This window comes from Spinacia oleracea, chromosome 4 (assembly GCF_020520425.1).
Source record: "Spinacia oleracea cultivar Varoflay chromosome 4, BTI_SOV_V1, whole genome shotgun sequence".
Classification (NCBI taxonomy): Eukaryota; Viridiplantae; Streptophyta; class Magnoliopsida; order Caryophyllales; family Amaranthaceae; genus Spinacia; species Spinacia oleracea.
The window spans coordinates 104,260,997-104,269,879 of NC_079490.1; the positions used below are offsets into that span (position 1 = coordinate 104,260,997).

The 8,883-nt window shown below is 36.2% G+C and overlaps 1 long non-coding RNA gene across 1 annotated transcript; it reads right to left on the reverse strand.

The window, feature by feature from the left end:
• Positions 1-2,774: 2,774 nt before the first annotated feature.
• LOC110791797 (uncharacterized) lies at positions 2,775-5,336 on the reverse strand. Its single transcript, XR_002534199.2, has 2 exons — positions 4,841-5,336; positions 2,775-3,379 (listed from the first exon to the last, which is right to left on the reverse strand). It is a non-coding gene; the product is annotated as an uncharacterized lncRNA (long non-coding RNA).
• Between the last annotated feature and the right edge of the window lie 3,547 nt (positions 5,337-8,883).

Sequence of the window (8,883 nt, forward strand, 5' to 3'; positions counted from 1 at the left end):
TTTGACAAAAATATTCGTTTTCGCTCCCAACTCTTAATTAATGAACAAAATAGGAATTCTTAACCCTTTACATGTTTAATGTACTTAGTATTAGGTTGCCGCTCCTCATTCTTATCTACTTTGGTCAATTTATGCACATTTAAGGCTCGTTTGGTCCTTACATGTCATATTTGGATTAAAATAGTCGTTTTCGCTCCCAACTCTCAACTAATGAACCAAAATAGGAATTCTTAACGATTTGCATGTTTAATACACTTAGTATTAGGTTCCAATTCTCATTCTCATATACTTTGGTCAATTTAGGCACATTTAAAGCTCGTTTTATCCTTATATGTCATATTTTGAAAAAATACTCGTTTTTGCTCCCAACTCAACTAATGAACCAAAATAGGAATTCTTAACTTTACATGTTTAAAATACTTAGTACTACCTCCGTTTCGCAATAGATGCATCGTTTTTTTTTCACGTATCCCAACATGCTTCTTTGAACATTAATACCTCTAATTGCGTGTAAGTAAAAATTATAAAAAATTGATATTTAGAATTCTCACATTGATACGAACTTACAAGATCTCACTTGACTATGTTTGTTTTTACATAATGTGAAAGATTAACGGTCAAAGTTAGTTAATGAATAGTGTACAAAAGTGAAACGATGCGGAACAGAGGAAGTATTAGGTTGTCAATCGTCATCCTCATCTACTTTGATCAATTTATGCACATTTAAGGCTCGTTCGATCCTTACATGTCATATTTTGACAAAAATATTCGTTTTCGCTCCCAACTCTCAATTAATGAACAAAATAGGAATTCTTAACCCTTTACATGTTTAATATACTTAGTATTAGGTTGCCGCTCCTCATTCTTATCTACTTTGGTCAATTTATGCACATTTAAGGCTCATTTGGTCCTTACATGTCATATTTGGATTAAAATAGTCGTTTTCGCTCCCAACTCTCAACTAATGAACCAAAATAGGAATTCTTAACGATGTGAATGTTTAATACACTTAGTATTAGGTTGTCAATCCTCATTCTTATCTACTTTGGTCAATTTATGCACATCTAAGGATCGTTTTGGTAGTAATAGTTCACATGTAGCAAAAAATGTCATTTTCGCTCACAACTTTCACAAAATGAACCTAAGTAAACATTCTAAACCATTTACATGTTTAATATGGTTAGTTTAAGGCTTATAAGACTCATTCCAAGCTATTTATGCACATCTAAAGCTCGCTTGGGACGTTATAGGTTATATGTGGCCTAAAATGACATTTTTGCTCCCAATTTTCACAAAACGAACCTAAGTAAACATTCTAAACCGTTTACATTTTGGTAGCACCACCTTTGTGAGTCAAAGTTGGCGCTTTTTAAGCGCCATCTTTGTGAATTGGCCAAATGTGACTAGGCCTTGTGATGCACTTGTAAAGCGTCACCTATACCCCTATTTTAAGCGCCACCTTTGATGTTTTTTTTACTAGTGATGCTTGGAGACTAGAATAAAACTTGTTTAGTTTTATTGCCTAAGGTGGAACATCTGAAATCTGCGTCTCAGTTGCGTCCCATGGTTTATGTAATACGTCCTCTTTTCTTATTTACACGACACAATTATTTAGTCACTTTTTCCAAAGCATGATTTCAAACCTTAATATCTTCAATTATGGATAAGAAAAAATTATAAAAAGTTGATATTTAAAAAATATTTATTGAGACGAATCTAACAAGACTCCACACGGCTGTGTTTTCTCAAATATAAATCACAAAAGGAAAACAAACGTGCTTGTGTGAATAGTGTCCAAAAATAAAATGTGTCATGTAAATAAGAATGGAGGAAGTATTATTTACTTACAAATGCATTCCATATGACGATCAAACAAATCTTAAATGTGCATAACTTGACCAAAGTAGATGAGAATGAGGATTGAAAACCTAATATTAAGTATATTAAACATGCAAAGGGTTTAGATACCCATTTTGGTTCATTAGTTGAGGGTTGGGAGCGAAAATGTGTATAATATAAGGCTCTTTTGGTTAAACTATGTTTATTTTAAGTTCTTTACATTGATTTTGAATTCGTAATTATAGGCGAATTTTTACGTGTATTACTCACATCTCAAAAAAAGCTTTATATTAATATTAGGCGGCCAACCTTAACATGAATAATCGCATGGCCAAAATGAACTCCCATAATTGTTGAAAGTATGGCGGATATTGAGCTGCATTCTATGAGTAAATATGATACAAAGAAAAAAAAATTTAATTTGAAATTGGTATTACTTCTCGGAGATCATAGCAAGGTAAAAACAGGAGGAAAAAAGCGCAATTTGGATTATACACCCAGGTGCACAGTGCTCATTGTGCACCCTGTTGAACATTTATTGAAAATGTAATGAACATTGAGAACGATTTCAATGTACATATACTAGTGAAATATTTAAACTATATGTTCTATGGATTTGAACTATATGTTCATTGGCTATATGTTCTTTGGGTATGAACAATATGTTCTTTGTATTTGAACTATATGTTCTTTGTAAAATAGGGTGCACAGTGAGCCCGGGTGTATAAACCATATTTTGGGAAAAAAGGGTAAAAAACATTATGCACTTGTTAGCACAACATCTTACTAAAACAATGAAAATGAGAAAAAACTAACTCATTGAGTGTGGTTTATGGTTATATTATTTTAACTTATGGGTAGTGTTCTAAACACACAAGTCAAATTGGTTGTCTGATGAAAATGGTTATAAAATGCATGTGGTTTTGTGTACGTCATCCAGAAATAAGCTCATACTCATACTAGAAGCTGAGCTATGCTGACTTGCATAGTTGCATGTTGCAATTCAACAGGTTTAGAAAGGTACTAGAAACAAGATTTTGCAGTACCATATGCGGAGTATTATGTAAGGTCCCCCATCATTAAGTTACAATTTACTAGTCTATAAGTAATCAACCACAAACAGGAACATAAGCCTATTAATACGAAGTCACACGAAGTACAAATGTACAAACCTCAAAATTCCTTCTGGCTTAAATGGTGCATGACACCAGGAGGGAGCATTTTCCAGAAGAGGCCCCTTGCAAGGAGAGTTTTCTGTGCAAGCCCGCAGTATTTCGACAAGCACAATAAAATATCTCTTTTTAAAAATGTCGATGCAACTATATTATGATATATTGATATTTCTGATACACAATCAATGGAGTTTTATAGGGCACTAGGACTAATAAAGACCATCTAAAGCATGCTTATGTTCACCACTCACCTTAGATCTCCTCCAAGCCGGATGTTGATACACATGATTAATCCCTAGAAATTTTCTATCAACATACCCAACTGCATTACAAGGAGGATTTAATGTTCCTCTCACGCCACACCTGACCTGTGATAAAAAATAGCTGTTGTTTTACTATTCAAATTCTCTAAAGCAGTATATGCAGTTCCATAAACATTCTAAACTTTTGGAAATTTAACAGCAGAAAAATAGGCATAAAGTTCTTTCTTGATTTTCATCAAAGTCTTTAAAGTCAATTTAGTTCGTTGAATAGAATAAACTTTATAGAATACTAGGCCATAATTATATTTCAACTAGAATTTATTTTGTTCAAGTCCAATACCTGGACGAGATTAAGGGAGTAACATAGAAATAATCGAATGCAACAAAAACAATATAAAGATGTCTCTTCATGCTCTTACATCCCACAAAATTAACAATCAAAGGCACAAAAAATCTGTATATACTTTCCTGTATTTGAGTGGTTCCTACAATTACACCACTCAATATTGATCACACTCCAGTCAACGTCTGCGCAGGTCAAAATATATATAATTTTACCCCTAAGACTTTAACAAGTCAAGATTAGTAAGCTTCTTCCCGAATTCCCCGATGAAATACATTTTTAATGAAGAGAAAGAGTGCATACGAAAGAATAAATTAAGGTAATACTAACTACTAAAAGTAGCACTACTACTATAGTACTACACGAATTTCTTTCACGTAAATAAATCTTAGATAAGTTGGGAAAAGTGTAAGACATGAATAATGGCTAAAACTGAAATGCCTTCCACAATCTGGACTCTCTGCATTCTGGGGTGGGGTAAGCAGAAGCAGGAGCGTGTAGGAAGAAGCAGTAACAAGCTGCACAACCAAAAGCCTAAAACCAGAACCAAAAACCTTCCAAAAGACTGAAACCAGAACAAAAAACTAGCTAACAGGCCACTAAACAAGCAACAACAAGCTGCACAAAAAAATCAGAGACACAAGCCACAGGAAAAGGCATTAATCCATTGGAAACTTGAAGACTGCAAGTGTTAACAGGCTGCAACTGAAACTGAAACAACAACACAAAGCTAATCATATGAGTGTCGAAGACTACCCTCCAAGATCCCACAAAACATAACTACAATCAAAACCAAGATAACTCAAACCTGCTGGCAAAAGGCTGAAACTAGAAGCAAAAACTAGCCAACAGCCTACAAAACAAGTTGCAGTAGGTAGCGCCGACAAAACAGAAACAACTCCATACTTATTCAACTATAAATATCAACAAAGTTATAAATTTTATTAACAATCTCCTATACTAAATCATACCCTCTAAACCCAACAAAAAAAAACATTAATATTAACACGAGTTCAAGATAGAAGTAACAAAATCAAGACCGGAATTCTAATGAGTAATGAACATCACGCCGGAAAGTAAACATCCTAATATAACCAAAGAGAAAAACAGAAGATAAAAAATAAACCTAATTTGAAAGTATAATTCAAATTAAACCCAAATCAACTACATAATCTCCTAATAAAAGAATGTGAATTTAAGAGAATCAATTAAGAGAAACATACCGCTAAATTAGCCGTCGTTCAACTTTCAATTTTAGAAAAATTTGCATATCTATGGGCTCGAACAACCGCTAAAATGATGAAGTTCCATATCTTAAGCAAAGGAGTTCCAGTTGCTATGAAGTTCCAGTTCCGTAATCGAGCAAAAACGATGAAGTTCAAGCATCTTTGGCTGCGTCTCCTCCTGAGTAATTAAAGGAGAGCTTTATAGCTGATAAGTCGAACGTTGCCGGTGGAGTTTTGGGAGAATTGAGGCGAACGTTGCATGTGGAGTTTAGGGAGAATTGTGAGTGAATAAGTGGGGGAAGAGCTAGAAGAAGTAGTAGCAGCAAGAATGGTGAGTGGATGAGCGGGAAGAAGCAGTAGTAGAATGGTGTAAATTGAATAAAGGGGATAGCTAGGTTTCAATTTGCAAGTACAAAACCAAATAAAAGATGCGCTTGTGTGTTTCCTTCCCCCAAACGCGGGATGTCAATGTTTATTTTTATTTTATTTTTAATTTTTGGTCAATCAAAGGATGCACTTGTTAAATAAGGCCACCTTTAAGTAGCCACCTTTGATGTTTTTTCTACTAGTGCATAAACCCATGAGCAAAACATATTGAAACACTTCAATAACATGAGGCCCCTACTACCTCCTATTGAGTTTTCAAAAATCAAGGAACAACTCGTGTGGATTGATCATCTGTGATACAAAACATTGCTAAACGGATGTCAAATGGAGAAAAGGAACCATCAACCCCTGAACTTGAGAAGACGAAAGGTGAGGCAACTGAAGTTGAACGCAATAAAAATTCAGAAGAGAAGGAGTACCCTTAACTTAGATCAGCATAAAACCCAGAAATGAGGCTTTGAAGAGTCGAGGGGAGGTATACCCAAAGACCCAAAATTCAATTTTGACGCTTACGAGTCTGAACAGAGAGAATGACAATTTGGAACAATTTGGAATGTGTGTTCTTCCAGAACATTCCATTTAACCTTAGACTGCTGGCTTGAGCATGAGAAAATGCTTGTCTCTAGAGGTGAGGAACAAACAAGTCGAATGACCAACTCTAATCAAAGAAGCTACCAAAGAGAGAAAGAGAGGAATTCAAATCCCTCCAAATTGATACCCTATTGAAGACGATGGTGAAATTACCAAGCATGCCTTCCTTAATTTCTGACATTCAGAAGGTGTATGTTCCCGGTAGGCTTATATCGGATGATTGCTTATTGTCCCATGAGCTTATTACATTTGTTAATAACTGTCGTACTCGTTCAAAGTGTTATACCTCAGTAAAGTTGGATATGAATAAGGCTTATGATAGAGTTCTCTAGGACGTTTTGTTTCGTACACTCTTTGCTTTCGGCTTCCTTAATGGGAGCACATTATCTGGCAATGTGTGTCCAATATTTCGTATCAAGTGCTAGTTAATGGGGAGCCAACGTTTATGTCCCGCGGTTACTTTGGCCTTCGTCTGGAGGACCTCTGTCTCTATATCTGTTTGTTCTTTGTATGGAAGTCTTTTATGCTTTAATGCGTCAGGCGGAGCGCCTTAATTTGATTCGTGGGATTTCTATTTCTCGGGGTTCCACTCCAATTTCCCACCGACGACTTGTGATCAGGTTTTTTCTATTCTTAACCAGTTTACTTAACGTTCGGGTCAACTTGTGAATTTCCAAAAGTCCTTTGTCAAGTTCAGTCCGAATACGTCGTTTGATTACTAAGATTATCTTGCTTCGTGTTTGCGCATGGGTCATCGGCCTCCCTTGGGTTCTTATTTGGGAGATCCGGTAGATTTGGGTAGATCTAAATGTTCTTGCCTTTATGTCTTGGTTGTAGGCTGCCCGTCGACTTTTGAATTTTTCTTCTCTTCTCCTTTCAGCGGCGGTGAAGTTGGTTCTTATTAATTCGGTTCTCGTTGCTTCTGTTACTCTCATTTTGTCTTTGTTCAAGATTCCTTAGTCAATCTGTGATCGCATTGGTCAGCTTTGTCTTCGGTTCTGGTGGCGGTTGTCCGCTTCTTCAAACGCCACTGCCCTTGCCCCTGCTTCCCTTGTGCATTTGCCTCCGGGTATGTGCGGGCTTAGGATTAGGAAAATAATTTCGTTTAATCAGGATCTTTTGGCCAAGCTTGGAGGATTGTTCATCATCCTCATCTTCTAGTATCTCGTCTTTATAAGGCTTGGTACCAGGATCTAGGGCTTGTTGTTTCTTTCCGCTCCTTCTCGTCCCTCCAAGGGTTATAGGAGTATCTTGGTTGGTATGCAAGTTTTGCATTGGGATTCTGGCTTGAAATTTGGTTCTAGTTCGAAGATCCGTATTTCTCAGGATCCCTAGGTTGTTGGAGCGGCCTTATGCTCATATGCATGGATGATTTGATTTGCTGAAAGTTTAATTCTAATGGAAGTTTCTCTGTGCGTTCAGCGTACACGACTTTTCCTACTCAAGCATATGTTGTTTCCTCCCTTTGGCAAGTGCCTTCACAGACTTGGTGGAAGAATTCCTGGGTCTTCGTATTCTTCCTTGTTTTAAAGTTTTCCTCAGGAAGTTATTATACACTCACATGGTATGCCCTTAGATCCGTCTTCTTCCCTTTGCCACGCGGCACCAAAGTTGGTATCTCATTTGCTCCGTGACTGTCCTATTGTTGATGTCTGGTGGGTAGTAATCCCCGTGGTCTCTCTTTGTTCTCTTGCATGTTCTAGTCTTTTTATGGTATGCTGTAGGGATTCGGTATGCTACTCCATATTTTTGTGTTTTTTTTATATTTCAAGGAAATGTATTAAGTTTTATGTTATAAATCATTAGAAATAATGTTATGCTTTTAAGCAAGGTCATTAATATTATAAATGTTATTTTAGTCACAAGGAGAAACGAAGTGTTTTATTTTATGAAAAACAAGGAAACAAACAGTTTATGGAGGAAACCAAAAGGAATTAGAGAAAGGATTTTAATTAAGTATTTCTTAATTATTTAAATTAAATAAATAAATCCCAAGTTTAGTAAAACAAAACAAAACAAAACCCTTAATTCTTTCTTGCTCGTTTTTCATTGTACTACTACTGTCGCTGCTATTTGCGCTGCTTGTGCTTCTCCTACTTCATGGTCGATCGCCGCTACCACCATCGTGTGTATCTCCCCTCCTCATTTATTCCACTTGACTCAATCCTATGACACTACAGCAAGTATAGTAGACAAGGGTTAAGTAAGGGGTCAAACTCTCAGGGATCAAACATTTTCTACACGAGCAAGACACATGTAATCACTAGCACACTTCACTTAAAACACAATCAGTGGTTGGGTTGTTTGCACAACTTGTCACGAATTGCACAAACGGGGTAAACTATATTAAGGTATAGGACTAGGGAAGATAGATTCCACCTAGTATAGCTATGGCTAGTCAAGTTCTCTCTTACTCTATTCAAGCGTGAGAAATTGACGAATTACAAGTTATTCTAGGGAGCATTGCGCACTACTGCAAACAATTCCTACCTAGGTTCCCGATGGTCACGTTGACAACTAGGTAAATAGAAATGAGGCTCAACACCCAATATAATCACGCTCCTCGACACGAATAACGAACACTTTCCCGTGTGAAAGGGAGTGTTTCCGGTGCTAACGACTCCATGCTCAATGCCTATGTAGGAGGAAAACTATAGCACATGAATCACAACTTTCCCTTGGGGTTTAGAGCAAGATAACAACCAAAAAAGACCAACCTAAGTACATCTAGCATGCTCATACACCCATCTCAAGCAAGGACATAATCCAACAACAACTAGTAAAGCCCAACAAACACCAAAGTTACATACAAAAGTAGAGAGAAAGAAGATGACTTTCTATTTTGGATAAATAAACTCAACCTAAAAGATGAACTTGAGGATCATAACAAATTGGGTAAAGAAACTCAACCACAAATCATGCACTAAAAATTAAAAAATTGTAAATAAAACAATTGATGAAAGAAATAAAGAGGTTAAGCAAACAAACAACTAAAGTTACTTGAATTGAAAGAGGAGATCTTGATCTTAAAAGTGAAGAATTCAAAAGAAAAATTAAAGAGA